Raw genomic sequence first — 14,241 nt, forward strand, 5'->3', positions numbered from 1 at the left:
ACTGTTGACAGAACGGAAACCTTCTTCAGGTGGGGTTTTGTTTTGTTTTATTTTGTTTTGTTTTGTTTTGTTGTTGTTGAGATGGAGCCTCACTCTGTCACCCAGGCTGGCGTGCAGTGGCACAATCTTGGCTCACTGCAACCTCCGCCTCACCCTGGGTTCAAACAGTTTCCATGTCTCAGCCTCCTGAGTAGCTGAGATTATAGGCATGTGTCACCACACCCAGCTAATTTTTGTAATTTTTAGAGACGGGGTTTCACCATGTTGGCAAGGCTGGTCTCGAATTCCTGACCTCAAGTGATCCACCCACCTGGGCCTCACAAAGTGCTGGGCTTACAGGCATGAGCCACCATGCCCAGCCCCTTCATGTGGGTGTTGAGGCTTCAGTACAATACTAGTTTCCTGTGGCTGCTGCAACAGATTACCACACACTAAATGTCAGTGCTTTTTATAAGGTGAAACAGATTATCTTGTGGGGCTTTTGTTGTGATGGTGATTTATTAGATTATTTAGTTTAAAGACAGTATTGCTCAGGTGTTGTAAAATTATAAAAACAATTCTCACATTTTATATATATATATTTTTTTGAGACAAACTTTCCTACTTGTTGTTTAGGCTGGAGTTGCAATCTCAGCTCACCACAACCTCTGCCTCCCAGATTCAAGAAATTCTCCTGCCTCAGCCTCCCAAGTAGCTGGGACTACAGGGGTGCATCACCACGCCCAGGTACTTTTTGTACTTCAGTAGAGACGGGGTTTCACCGTGTTAGCCAGGATGGTCTTGATCTCTTGACGTTGTGATCTGCCTGCCTCGGACTCCCAAAGTGCTGGGATTACAGGTGTGAGCCGCACCTCAGCCCACATTTTATAACTTTAAAGCAGTATTAATGGTAATTGCCTTAGGGAAAGATACTTTTGTTGTGATATATAAGTATGATATTCAGGTATATTGTACGGCAAAGGACATTAAACCTAAGTCAGCAATAATGTGTTATATGGTACACTTAAAACTTTAGTACAAATATTCGTGTTTAGCTAATTGACCTTAACGTATAATGATAGCAAAAAAAATGGAGCTGTTCTGATGATACACCATTGGTTATGTCTGAATTTAATACTCTCCGTGCTCTTGACTTTTTCTTTGAAACAGAGTCTTGCTCTGTCACCCAGGCTGGAGTGCAGTGGTGCAATCATAGCTCACTGCAACCTCCACCACTCAGGTTCAAGTGATTGTCCCATCACAGCCTCCCTAGTAGCTGGGACTACAGGTGATTGCCACCATGCCTAGCTAATTTTTGTATTTTTAGTAGAGATGGGGTTTCACCATGTTGGCCCGGCTGGTCTCAATGTCCTGGCCTCAGGTGATTCACCTGCCTCGGCCTCCCAAAGTATTTGGGTTACAGGCATGAGCCACTGTGCCTGGCTACCTCTTGACTTTTTATAGCTGTTATATTATTTTAATCTTAAGTAAATAAATGTTAGCTGAAATGATGCAGTTCAGGAGAATCTTCTGCTTCTGTTACTAAAAAAAGTTATTTTTATAAGTCCAATAAGGTTACGCTAATGTATATGTTTGGAAAATATTACCTTTTCCGGCCAGGCATGGTGGCTCACGCCTGTAATCCCAGCACTTTGGGAGGCTGAGGTGGACGGAGCTCCTGAGGTCAGGAGTTCAAGACCAGCCTGACCAATACGATGAAACCCCATCTCTACAAAAATATATAAATTAGTCAGGTATGGTGTCGGGTGCCTATAGTCCCGGCTACTCAGGAGGCTGAGACAGAAGAATTGCTTGGACCCAAGAGGCGGACATTGCAGTGAGCCGAGATTCTGCCACTGCACTCCATCCTGGGTGATAGGGCAAGAGTCTGTCTCAAAAAAAAAAAAGGAGTAAAAGAAAATATTACCTCTTCCATTTAGTGCTATATGTATTAAATAATATTAGCTAGTATGTTTTTCTGGCTTTATAATGTGGTTCAGACTTCTGTAGAAATTCTGGCTGTATCTACATTGCCTTAAAGTAATGGGATATTTCTATTTCTTTTTCTTTTTTTTTTTTTTTTTTTCAGCTGGGGTTTTGCTGTTGTCACCCATGCTGGAGTGCAATGGTGTGATCCTGGCTCACGGCAATCTCTGCCTCCCAGGTTCAAGTGATTCTCCTAGCTCAGCCTCCTGAGTTGCTGGGATGACAGGCACCTGCCACAACGCCTGGATAATTTTTGTATGTTTAGTAGAGACAGGGTTTCACCTTGTTGGCCAGGCTGGTCTTGAATTCCTGACTTCATGATCTGTCTGCCTCAGCCTTCCAAAGTGTTGGGATTACAGGCATGAGCCACCATGGCCAGCCTGTCTTTTTTTTTTTTCAAAGCCACCCTTGGTAATGAAATGTAAAATATGCACCAGTGAATATTACTTTGCTGAATATTGCCTAGTGAATATTAAGTATTCTCACCCTTCAGACATGAACTTATGAATTCAACACGTGAAGACTTACAACTTGATAAACCAGCTTCAGGCAGTAGGTCTGCAGTCTTAAGTCAGATTAGAAGATTATGTGAAATAATTATTTAATGCTTAACAATGATTTTTTTAATGGTACCTTTCACATGAAATAATATCCCTCTTTTAATTATTTAAAATTAAATAATTTTAATTAATTTTCCAGGACAGGAGAATTCATGTTGTCAAAATTCTAATACTCTCTTGAACAATAAACTCATTTTCTTTTTATTAACCCATTATAAATACATGTAAGTGTTGCATTTATGGGTAGACAGAACTAAAAGAACAATATTTGTCCTGCTTTTCAGATGCAAGATTTATCTGACATTATGCACTGAACAGTTTATTATTGAAGTCTACACTAGCCAACTGAACAAGCATTCATCAAATGTCCACGATACCCAGGACATAAGAAGGTTCCTTTTAGAGCATGGAGCCATGCGTATCATCTCTTAATTGTTAAGTGTGTTTTGAAAGAAATAGAAATATGATTGATTTTCTTGTTTTGGCTCTAGAATGGAGTGCAGACAAAAAAGAATGGGATCACACTGTTTAGATTTACTAAAATGGAAGGATTGCCAGCAAGATCATATCCCTAGTCTCCCCATAGCAAATGGCACCTGCTAGCTGTTTGCTGTTCTCTTTTTTTTTTTTTTGAGGTGGAGTTTTCCTCTGTTGCCCATACTGGAGTTCAGTGGTGTGATCTCAGCTCACTGCAAGCTCCACCTCCTGGGTTCAAGCAATTCTCTCTGCTTCAGCCTCCCGAATAGCTGGGATTACAGGCACCTGCCACCACACCTGCCTAATTTTTTATTTGCAGTAGAGTTTGGGTTTCACCATGTTGGCCAGGCTGGTCTGGAACTCCTGACCTCAGGTGATCTGCCCACCTCAGCCTCCCAAAGTACTGGCATTACGGGCATGAGACAACCTGTCCTGCCTGCTAGTGGTTCTTGAACACACTGAGTTCTGCTTTTTCCTAGCTTTAATGAATGTCTGGTTCTTTTTTTGTGCAGTGTATGTCAGCATTGTTTCGGTAATAAATACATTCTGGATCTTAGAAATAATATAAGTCACAGGTGCCAGGTGCGGTGGCTCATGCCTGTAATCCCAGCACTTTGGGAGGCTGAGGCGGGTGGAGCACTAGGTCAGGAGATTGAGACCCTCCTGGCTAACACGGTGAAACCCTGTCTCTACTAAAAATACAAAAAATTAGCCGGGCGTGGTGGCGGGCGCCTGTAGTCCCAGCTACTCAGGAGACTGAGGCCGGAGAATGGCATGAACCCGGGAGGCGGAGCTTGCAGTGAGCCGAGATCGTGCCACTGCACTCCAGCGTGTGTGACAGAACGAGACTGCATCTCAAAAAAAAAAAAAATAGTCACAGGAAAGAAAAATACTGCCTACTTTATAATAATATTTAATAACCCAAGTTATTAAACCCATTAGATTGAGAAAACTTGTGTTCCTGTGATTTTGATGGGGAAGGAATATGGTATGCCAGAATCACTAAATGATGGAAAGTGATGGATCAGCTTTTTTGCAAAAAAATTTGATAAGTCTGTTTTTTTCCCCTTCAACTAAATTATATTACTGAGTAATGTTTTTTATAATGTTTTATTTAGGAAAGTAAATACAATGGGTAGGACTCAGCTTCAGTTTTCTCTTACTGTTCTGTTTTTGAGACAGAGTTTTGCTCATGTTACACAGGCTGTAGTGCAGTGGTGTGGTCTCAGATCACTGAAACCTCCACCTCCCAGGTTCAAGTGGTTGTCCTGCCTCAGCCTCCCAAGTCGGTGGGATTACTGGCACCTGCCACTATGCCCAGCTAATTTTTGTATTTTTAGTAGAGATGGGGTTTCACCATGTTGGTCAGGCTGGTCTCGAACTTGTGACCTCAGGTGATCCACCTACCTCAGCTTCCCAACATGCTTGGATTGTAGGCATGAACCACAATGCCCAGCCTCTCATACTGTGGTTTTTTTTTTTTTTTTGAGATGGAGTCCAGGCTGGAGTACACTGGTGTGATCTCGGCTCACTGCAACCCCTGCCTCCTGGGTTCAAGTGATTCTCCTTCCTCAGCCTCCTGAATAGCTGGGATCACAGGCATGTACCACCACACCCAACTAATTTTTTTTGTATTTCTTGTAGAGACAGGGTTTCACCTTGTTGGCCTGGCTAGTCTTAAACTCCTGACCTCAGGTGATCCACCCGCCTTGGCCTCCCAGAGTGCTGAGATTACAGGTGAGAGCCACTGCACACGGCCAGGAGTGGATTAATTTTATGGTTCACCTTTTAGACCATACAGAACAACTTTCTGACATTGCCATGGCATTTGTAAACTGCCATGGAGTTGATGGGAGTATCGCAGTGAGGACGAGCAGAGGTCACTCTCATGGTTATCTTGGTTTTGGCTGGCTTTTTTACTGCAACCCATTTTATCAGCAAGGTCTTTATGACGTGTATATTGTGCTGACCTCCCTCACCCTGTGACTTAGAAAGTCTTAACCATCTGGGAATGCAGCTCAGTAGGTCTCAGCCTCATTTTACCCAGCTCCTATTTAAGATCGAGTTGCTCTCTTTCAGATGCCTCTGACAGTATTGCTGCTTTCTTTAAGGTTCCTGAAAGGGAGAGAGGAAATCTTAGATTTTTCATTGCTGTGAACCACTGCAAGTATTGAGGAAATATTTACTACTTCCAGCCTCATAATCCTGCAGTCATTTGGCACCTGTGAGTGAGGTGCGGGGGAACTGCCCCATACATTCTGGAGCATTCAATCTGGTGGGGAAACGTGTAGTAAGTAGGAGATATTTACAGTGTAAGGTGTTAAGATCTGGGGTAGAATTAAGTAGAATAAGGGGATGGGGAGGTAGGGGATGTGATTGGGGCAGCCTTGGTGATATGTAATGAGCACATTCTGCAGTTGGCCTCACCTCTTTCTAAAACTTCCACTTTTTTCACTCTCAACTTCAACAATTCGTTCTTTTTTATTTTATAGCAAATTCGTTGGAATTAGGTTTATATATTTTCTTGAATTAACAGAATAATTTAATTTAACATCACTCTCTAGTGTGACTGAAAGCCTTTAATCCTTTACTGTTTTTTGTTTATGGGCATATTTGTTTTTACAGCTATAATAATTATTTCATTTTGTGTGGTTTCTCAAAAACACGTTTCTTATATCAAAGAGTCTCTGTACTAGAGTCCTTCAGATTTGGTGCTAATAACATTAAGTAAGAATTTAAGACAAGTCTTGAGATGTTAGAGGAAAGCCAATCTAAGAACACAGAAATTAATTATTAATTTATTTTGAGTTGACATTTAAGTTGAGGTGTGGAGGTGGAGGAGACAGTTGAATAAATGAGTTTGGAAGTAAGGAGAAAGATCTGGGAATAGGTATAATTTTGGATTTTATAGTTGTGTTTTGATAGCAATTGTTGATATTGCCAAAATAATTCATCAGTGAGCTCCCTGACAGCTCCCCAACCTTTCTTTCTAAAGAAACAGGATTGACCTGATGTGGTGGCCCATGCCTGTAATCCCAGCATTTTGGAAGGCAGATCACCTGAGGTCGGGAGTTCAAGACCAGCCTGACCAGCATAGAGAAACCCCATCTCTGCTAAAAATATAAAATTAGCTGGGTGTGGTGGTGTGTGACTGTAATCCCAGGTATTAGGGAGGCTGAGGCAGGAGAATAACTTGAACCCAGGAGGCAGAGTTTGCAGTGAGCCGAGATTGCACCATTGCACTCCAGCCTGGGCAACAAGAGTCAAACTCCATCTCAAAAAAAAAAAAAAAGAAACAGGGTCTTGTTATGTTGTCTGGGCTGGACTAGAACTCCTGTGCTCAAGTTATCCTCCTGCCTCAGTCTCCTCAGTCTCCTAAGTAGCTGGGGCTACAGGCACATGCCAGCATGTCCAGCTTTGAGCCACTCCCACCCATCATGTTGCAAAATATTTAAATGTTACAGAGGTGTGAGGGAGAGGTGTATATAAACAGCGCCATGTAAATTGCTTGAATCTTTTTTTTAGAGTTCTGTTTGGATGTGGCTTCAGAGCAGGGATTAGTCAATTCATTTATACTTTTTTCTTTCTTTTTTTTTTTTTGAGGTGGATTCTCACTCTGTCGCCCAGGTTGGAGTGCAGTGGCAAAATCTCAGCTCACTTCAGCCTCCACCTCCTGGGTTCAAGTGATTCTCTTGCCTCAGCCTCCTGAGTAGCTGGGACTACAGGTGCCTGCCACCATACCTGGCTGATTTTTTTTGTTTTTTTGTATTTTTGGCAGAGACAGGCTTTCACCATGTTGACCAGGCTGGTCTCAAACTCCTGACTCATGTGATCCACCTGTCTTGGCCTCCCAAAGTGCTGGGATTACAGGTATGAGTCACTGCGCCTGGCTGTTTTAGTTTACATTTTTAAATTACAATTTTTATACCTATTCAGAAGTAGAGAAAATAGTACAATGACTACTAAAATACCCATTCCTCAATTTCTGTGATCTTTAAGATTGTCCCACATTTTGTTCTTCTGTTCTTTTACCTCCCTTTGTGGGAATATTGTAAAGCAAATCAGTCATCACATCATTTTATCTGTTCAGTGTGCATCCCCGAACAGCATTTATGTATTCCTACACAGCCACTATCTCATCACATCTGACAAAATGAACAATGATTTTTTGGTATCAGCTCATATGCAGCCCTTAGTTGAGTTTCCTCACCCTTTTCTTTCTTTTTTTTTTTTTTTGAGAAAGAGTCTTGCACTGTCGCCCAGGCTGGAGTGCAATGGTGTAATCTCGGCTCACTGCAGCCTCTGCCCCCTATGCTCCAACAATTCTCCTGCCTCAGCCTCCTGAGTAGCTGGGATTACAGGCGCACGCCACCACACCTGGCTAATTTTTGTATTTTTAGTAGAGATGGGGTTTCACCATATTGGCCAGGCTGGTCTTGAACTCCTGACGTCAGGTGATCCTCCCACCTCGGCCTCCCAAAGTGCTGGGGTTACAGGTGTGAGCCACTGCACCTAGCCAAGTTTCCTCACTCTTACCTGAACAGTATCTCATTTTCTTATTATCTGAAAAATTTTGCTTTAAATCTGGATCCAAACAATCTTCATGTGCTAACTTTGGTTGTTATGCTTCTTGTAATCTAAACAGGCCTCTGCTTACTTTTTAAATTTCCCATTCCATTAATTCTTTGTGCAAATTTTTTTTTTTAATAGCATGCTCACAAGGTTGAAGGGGTAAAGAAGATTGATCTTGTTGTTCCTGTGTAGATGAAAGTTTAGCCTGAAATGCCAGTTTGCAGCAGCCGATGGAGGAGGGTTATTACGGTCATGAGCAGTTAGTAGCAAAAGGCTGCTTCCAAATAGTATTTGCAGGCCAGGTGCAGTGGCTCATGCCTGTAATCCCAGCACTTTGGGAGGCTGAGGTGGGTGGATCGCTTGAGGTCAGGAGTTTGAGACCAGCCTGGCCAACATGGTGAAACCCCAACTCTACTGAAAAGTACAAAAATTTTAGCCAGGCGTGGTGGCAGGCACCTGTAATCTTAGCTACTCAGGAGGCTGTGGCAGGAGAATCACTTGAACCCAGGAGGCGGAGGTTGAAATGAACCGAGATCATGCTACTGCACTCCAGCCTGGGTGAAAAAGCAAGACTCCGTCTCAAAAAAAAAAAAAAAGAAAAAAGAAAAAGCAAATAGTATTTAGGTTGTATTCTTTATTGTCTATAATGATTTTCTTTCTCTTTCTCAGGATATTGAAAAATAGTGTTTAGTCTTTTAAGATCTTAGAGTTATTAAGATTGTCTTGGGACCAGGACAGTTAAATTTGCCAAAATCTGGCTGTTAATGATGGGTCATTTATTGTTATTTATTTATTTATTTTTGAGATGGAGTCTCACTCTGTCAACCAGACTGGAGTGCAGTGGCATGATCTCTGCTCACTGCTAGCTCTGCCTCCCAGGTTCACACCATTCTCCTGCCTCAGCCTCCCAAGTAGCTGGGACTACAGGCATCCACCACCACACCTGGCTAATTTTTTGTATTTTTAGGAGAGATGGGGTTTCACCATGTTAGCCAGGATGGTCTCGATCTCCTGACCTTGTGATCCGCCCACATTGGCCTCCCAAAGTGTTAGGATTACAGGCATGAGCCACTGTGCCTGGCTATTTTTATTATTATTATTATTTTAATTTTTTAAATATTTATCAGCCTTGGGATTCTGATATGTAAAAATGCTAGAATCTTCAGAGATAGAAAACATATACAGTTATCATTAAAATGGGAGAACTCAGAATGTACAATCATGGAGCAGTGCCGTCCACTAGCTCCCCAGCTAACTACAGCTGCAAGCATGATTCTCATGCTCTCTTGTACCTAGTGTTCAACTAGTGACACAGCTTCTTCACTCATGGGGAAGGGCTATCAGCAAATGGCACTGAAGCATGGGGGCTTGAGAAAGATCCCACACACTTGAGGCCATGTTAGACATTTCATGAAAGGATTAGGTGGGTTACCCCTGGTTTTCTGCCCCAGAGTTTATCAAGACTGATATTAAAGTAAATGCATTGTAAGCCACGCATACAAGTTGTGGAGTGAAGGAAACAGAGTGACATTTTTGTTTGTCCTGTTTTATAGGCTCTAATTAAATTGTGGCCTTGTATTGGGGGCAGCATTTTGTGATTATTATTATTTTTATTATACTTTTAAGTTCTGAGGTATATGTGCAGAATGTGCAGTTTTGTTACCTAGCTATACACATGCCATGGTGGTTTGCTGCACCCATCAACCCCTCATCTACATTAGGTATTTCTCCTAATGCTATCCCTTCTTTAGCCCTCCACCCTCTGACAGGCCCCGATGTGAGATACTCCACTCCCTGTGTCCATGTGTTCTCATTGTTCAACTCCCACTTATGAGTGAGAACATGCAGTTTTTGGTTTTCTCTTCTTTAGTCTGCTAAGAATGATGGTTTCCAGCTTCATCCATATTCCTGCAAAGGACATGAACCCATCCTTTTTTACACCTGGCTAGTATTCCATGGTGTATATGTGCCACATTTTCTTTATCCAGTCTATCATTGATGAACTTTTGGGTTAGTTCCAAGTTTTTGCTACTGTGAATAGTGCCACAATGAACATACTTGTGCAGGTGTCTTTATAGTAGAATGATTTATAATCCTTTAGGTGTATGCCCAGTAATGGGATTGCTGGATCAAATGGCATTTCTGGTTCTAGATCCTTGAGGAATTGCTACACTGTCTTCTACAATGGTTGAACTAATTTACACTCCCAAAAAATAGTGTAAAAGCATTCCTATTTCTCCACATCCCCTCCAGCATCTGCTGTTTACTGACTTTTTAATGATCGCCATTCTAACTGGGGTGGTTTTTATTTGCATTTCTCTAATGACCGGTGATGATAAGCCTTTTTTTGGTATGTTCTTTAGCTGCATAAATGTCTTCTTTTGAGAAGTGTCTGTTCATATCTCAACACTTGATTTTTTTTTCTTGTAAATTTGTTTAGGTTCTTTGTAGATTCTGGAAATTAGCCCTTTATTAGATGGATAGATTGCACAAATTTTCTCCCATTCTGTAGTTCGCTTGTTCACTCTGATGACAGTTCCTTTTGCTGTGCAGAAGGTCTTTAGTTTTAGTTAGATCTGATTTGTCAGTTTTGGCTTTTGTTGCCATTGCTTTTGGTGTTTTAGTCATGAAGTCTTTGCCCATGCCTATGCCCTAAATGATATTGCCTAGGTTTTCTTCTAGGGTTTTTAGGGCTTTAGGTCTTATGTTTAAGTCTTTAATCCATCTTAAGTTAATGTTTGTAGAAGGTGTAAGGAAGGGGTCCAGTTTCAGTTTCTGCATATGGCTCAAGCAGTTTTCCCAACACCATTTATTAAATAGGGAATCCTTTCCCCATTTCTTGTTTTTGTCAGGGTTGTCAAAGATCAGATGGTTGTAGATGTGTGGTTTTATTTCTGAGGCCTCTATTCTGTTCCATTGGTCTATATATCTGTTTTGGTACCAATACCATGCTGTTTCGGTTACTGTAGCCTTGTAGCATAGTTTGAAGTCAGGTAGCCTGATACTTCTAGCTTTGTGCTTTTTGCTTAGGATTGTCTTGGCTCTGTGGGCTCTTTTTTGGTTCCATATGAAATTTAAAGTAGTTTTTCCCAATTCTGTGAAGAAAGTCAATGGTAGCTTGATAGGGATAGCATTGAATGTATAAATTACTTTGGGCAGTATGGCCATTTTCACAATATTGATTCTTCCTATCCATGCGCATGGAATGTTGTTTCATTTATTTGTGTCCTCTCTTATTTCCTTGAGCAGTGGTTTGTAGTTCTCCTTGAAGAGGTCCTTCACATCCCTTGTAAGTTGTATTCCTAGGCATTTTATTCTCTTTGTAGCAGTTGTGAATGGGAGTTCACTCATGATTTGGCTCTCTGTTTGTCTTTTGTTGTTGTGTAGGGATGCCCATTGATTTTGTATCCTGAGACTTTGCTGAAGTTGCTTATCAGCTTAAGGAGATTTGGGACTGAGACGATGGGGTTTTCTAAATACACAATCATGTCATCTGGAAACAGAAATTTGACTTCCGCTCTTCCTATTTGAATACCCTTGATTTCTTTCTCTTGCCTGATTACCCTGGCCAGAACTTCTAATGCTATGTTGAATAGGGGTGGTGAGAGAGGGCCTCCTTGTCTTGTGCCAGTTTTCAAAGGGAATGCTTCCAGACTTTGCCCATTTGGCGTGATATTGGCTGTGGGTTTGTCATAAACAGCTCTTATTATTTTGAGATATGTTTCATCAATATCTAGTTTATTGAGAGTTTTTAGCGTGAAGTGGTGTTGAAATTTTTCGAAGGCCTTTTCTGCATCTATTGAGATAATCATGTGGTTCTTATCACTGGTTCTGTTTATGTGATGGATTACGTTTATTCATTTGTGTATGTTGAACCAGCCTTGCATCCCAGGTATGAAGCTGACTTGATCGTGGTGGATAAGCTTTTTGATGTGTTGCTGGATTTGGTTTGTCAGTATTTTATTGAGGATTTTTGCATCGATGTTCATCAGGGATATTGGCCTGAAATTTTCTTTTTTGTTGTGTCTCTACCGGGTTTTATCTGGGTGACGCTGGCCTCATAAAATGAGTTAGGGAAGAGTCCCTCTTTTTCTATTGTTTAGAATAGTTTCAGAAGGAATGGTACCAGCTCCACTTTGTACTTCTGTTAGAATGTGGCTGTGAATCTGTCTGGTCCTGGACTACTTTTGGTTGATAGGCTTATTAATTACTGCCTCAATTTCGGGACTTGTTATTGGTCTATTCAGGGATTTGACTTCTTCCCGCTTTAGACTTGGGAGGGTGTATGTGCCCAGGAATTTATCTGTTTCTTCTAGATTTTCTAGTTTAGTTGCATAGAGGTGTTTATAGTATTCCCTGATGGTAGTTTGTATTTCTGTGGGATCAGTGGTAATAACACCTTTATCATTTTTTATTGTGTCTGTTTGATTCTTGTCTCTTTTTGTTAGTCTGGCTAGCAGTCTACCTATTTTGTTGATCTTTTCAAAAAATCAGCTCCTGGATTCATTGAATTTTTGAAGGGTTTTTCTTGTCTCTATCTCCTTCAGTTCTGCCCTGATCTTAGTTATTTCTTGTCTTCTGTTAGTTTTTGAATTTGTTTCCTCTTGCTTCTCTAGTTTTTTTAATTTTGATGTTAGGGTGTCAATTTTAAATCTTTCCTGCTTTCTCTTATGGGCCTTGAGTGTTATAAATTTCTCTCTAAACACTGCTTTAAATGTGTCCCAGAGATTCTGGTATGTTATGTCTTTGTTCTCATTGGTTTTGAAGAAAGTCTTTATTTCTGCCTTAATTTTGTTATTTACCCTCTAGTCATTCAGGAGCAGGTTGTTCAGTTGCCATGTAGTTGTGTGGTTTTGAGTGAGTTTCTTAATCCTGAGTTCTAATTTAATTGCACTGTGGTCTGAGAGACTGTTATTATTTCTGTTTTTTTGCATTTGCATTTACTTCCAATTATGTGATCAATTTTAGAATAAGTGCGATGAGGTGCTGAGAAGAATGTATATTCTGTGGATTTGGGTGGAGAGTTCTGTAGATGTCTATTAGGTCTGCTTTGTCCAGAACTGAGTTCAAGTCCTTAATATCCTTGTTAATTTTCTGTCTCGTTGATCTGTCTAATGATGGGTCATTTATACTTGCCTTTGCTTTAAGTCTGTTTCAATAGTTAGTAAATATGTTTCTAGAGTTTTTCCAATTAAAAAAAAATTGACCTGCACCTTGCTTTGGAATGTACTAAAATCTGATTTCAACACAAACATAATCTTCTGAATTGTTTTGGTTGTGTTCAGCTGAAGCCTTGGGGAGCACTGAAGCCAAGGCTGTATCGTACCAAAAATTTGAAGCACATGTGAATGATCTGAATGTGGAAGGACTACCAGAAAACATTCCTTTCAGAAGACCCTCATGGTATGGAATCCCAAGGCTGGAAAACATCTTTCAAGAGGGCAGTCGAATTAAATTTGTTATGAAGAGGTAAGATGATAATCTGCAGAAACAAATTCATTGTCTTCCCTAAGGAGAGATTAATTTGACAAAGATGGGCCTTTTGTTCCCCTTTCATCGTGACTTCTTTATATTAAAATTAACATTTAGATTCATTTATTGAACAAACATTTATTTAGTATAAGCATCAGATGTGCAAATTTGGGTCTAGCAAGAACCCTGTCCTTGGGAGGCTTAATACTAAGAAAAATGCAATGAAGATTTATTGAACATTTTTTGGGGAGAAGGCAAGGATGGCACACCCAGATCAGTCACTTGTGCATCCAGAAGGGAGGCAGTGTGTTTCAAATATGAGTAAAGGCAGAGAGGAGTCAAATATGCTCACACCTCTCACATCTTCACATACATTACACATTCTTTGTGGAGTGAGGAGTGCCATGTGGTTGTGGTGGGATTGCTTAGATAGACTTTTGTGGCCAGAGGAAGGCCTTGGCTCCTACAGAAGCAGTGGCAGTCATTAAATGGTCTCATAGCAGTTTCCTCTTAAAATAATTTGGATCTGCCCTTTAGAAGAGTTATTCTGGCTTGATTTTGAATGGAAACACATGGGTAGTTTGAGTGTTGGGGGTAGGAAGAGAAGGCCTCTCTCTGTTCGTGGAAGGAATGTTGAAGTGGGTAGAGTCTTGCTTACTGATTGAGGTTGTGCATCTGTGTATATTCGTTGGTACTGAGTTATAAGGGAGAGGAAAGGTTTAAGATGATACAGCAAGCACCTTCTGGCTGTGCTGTGGGACAGTTCATCTTAAGATTCAGAAATATAATTGAGCTGGTTTGGGGGAAAAGTGACTTTTGCATATTTATCTTACAAAAAAGATGACTTTGGAGACATCCAGTGGTTTCACCTGAATGTCTGAAAATTGCTATTTTCAAAATTCAAGTCACCAAAATGATTTTTTTTCACTGTAAAATGAAGGCAAAATGGATTATGTTTAAAAACTGGCCAGGTGCAGTGGCTCATGCTTGTAATCCCAGCCCTTTGGGAGGCTGAGGTGGGTGGTTTACCTGAGGTCAGGAGTTGAAGACCAGCCTGGCCAACATGGCAAAACCCTGTGTCTACTAAAAATACAAAAATTAGCCAGGTGTGGTGGTGCAAACTTGCGGTCCCAGCTACTTGGGAGGCTGAGGCAGGAGAATAGCTTGAACATGGGAGGCAGAGGTTGCAGTGAGT

The 14,241-nt window shown here is 41.0% G+C and overlaps 1 protein-coding gene across 1 annotated transcript in view; it reads left to right on the forward strand.

The window, feature by feature from the left end:
* Nucleotides 1-14,241, forward strand: part of LOC129041403 (putative uncharacterized protein FLJ44672) — a 72,480-nt gene that overhangs the window by 12,461 nt on the left and 45,778 nt on the right. The window contains exons 3-4 of the mRNA XM_063668342.1: nt 616-726; nt 12,860-13,043. The gene's annotated coding sequence lies outside the window, so the exon portion shown is untranslated. The remainder of the gene's footprint in view (nt 1-615; nt 727-12,859; nt 13,044-14,241) is intronic.

The sequence above is a fragment of the Pongo pygmaeus genome, chromosome 6, assembly GCF_028885625.2.
Source record: "Pongo pygmaeus isolate AG05252 chromosome 6, NHGRI_mPonPyg2-v2.0_pri, whole genome shotgun sequence".
In the NCBI taxonomy this organism is placed as follows: domain Eukaryota; kingdom Metazoa; phylum Chordata; class Mammalia; order Primates; family Hominidae; genus Pongo; species Pongo pygmaeus.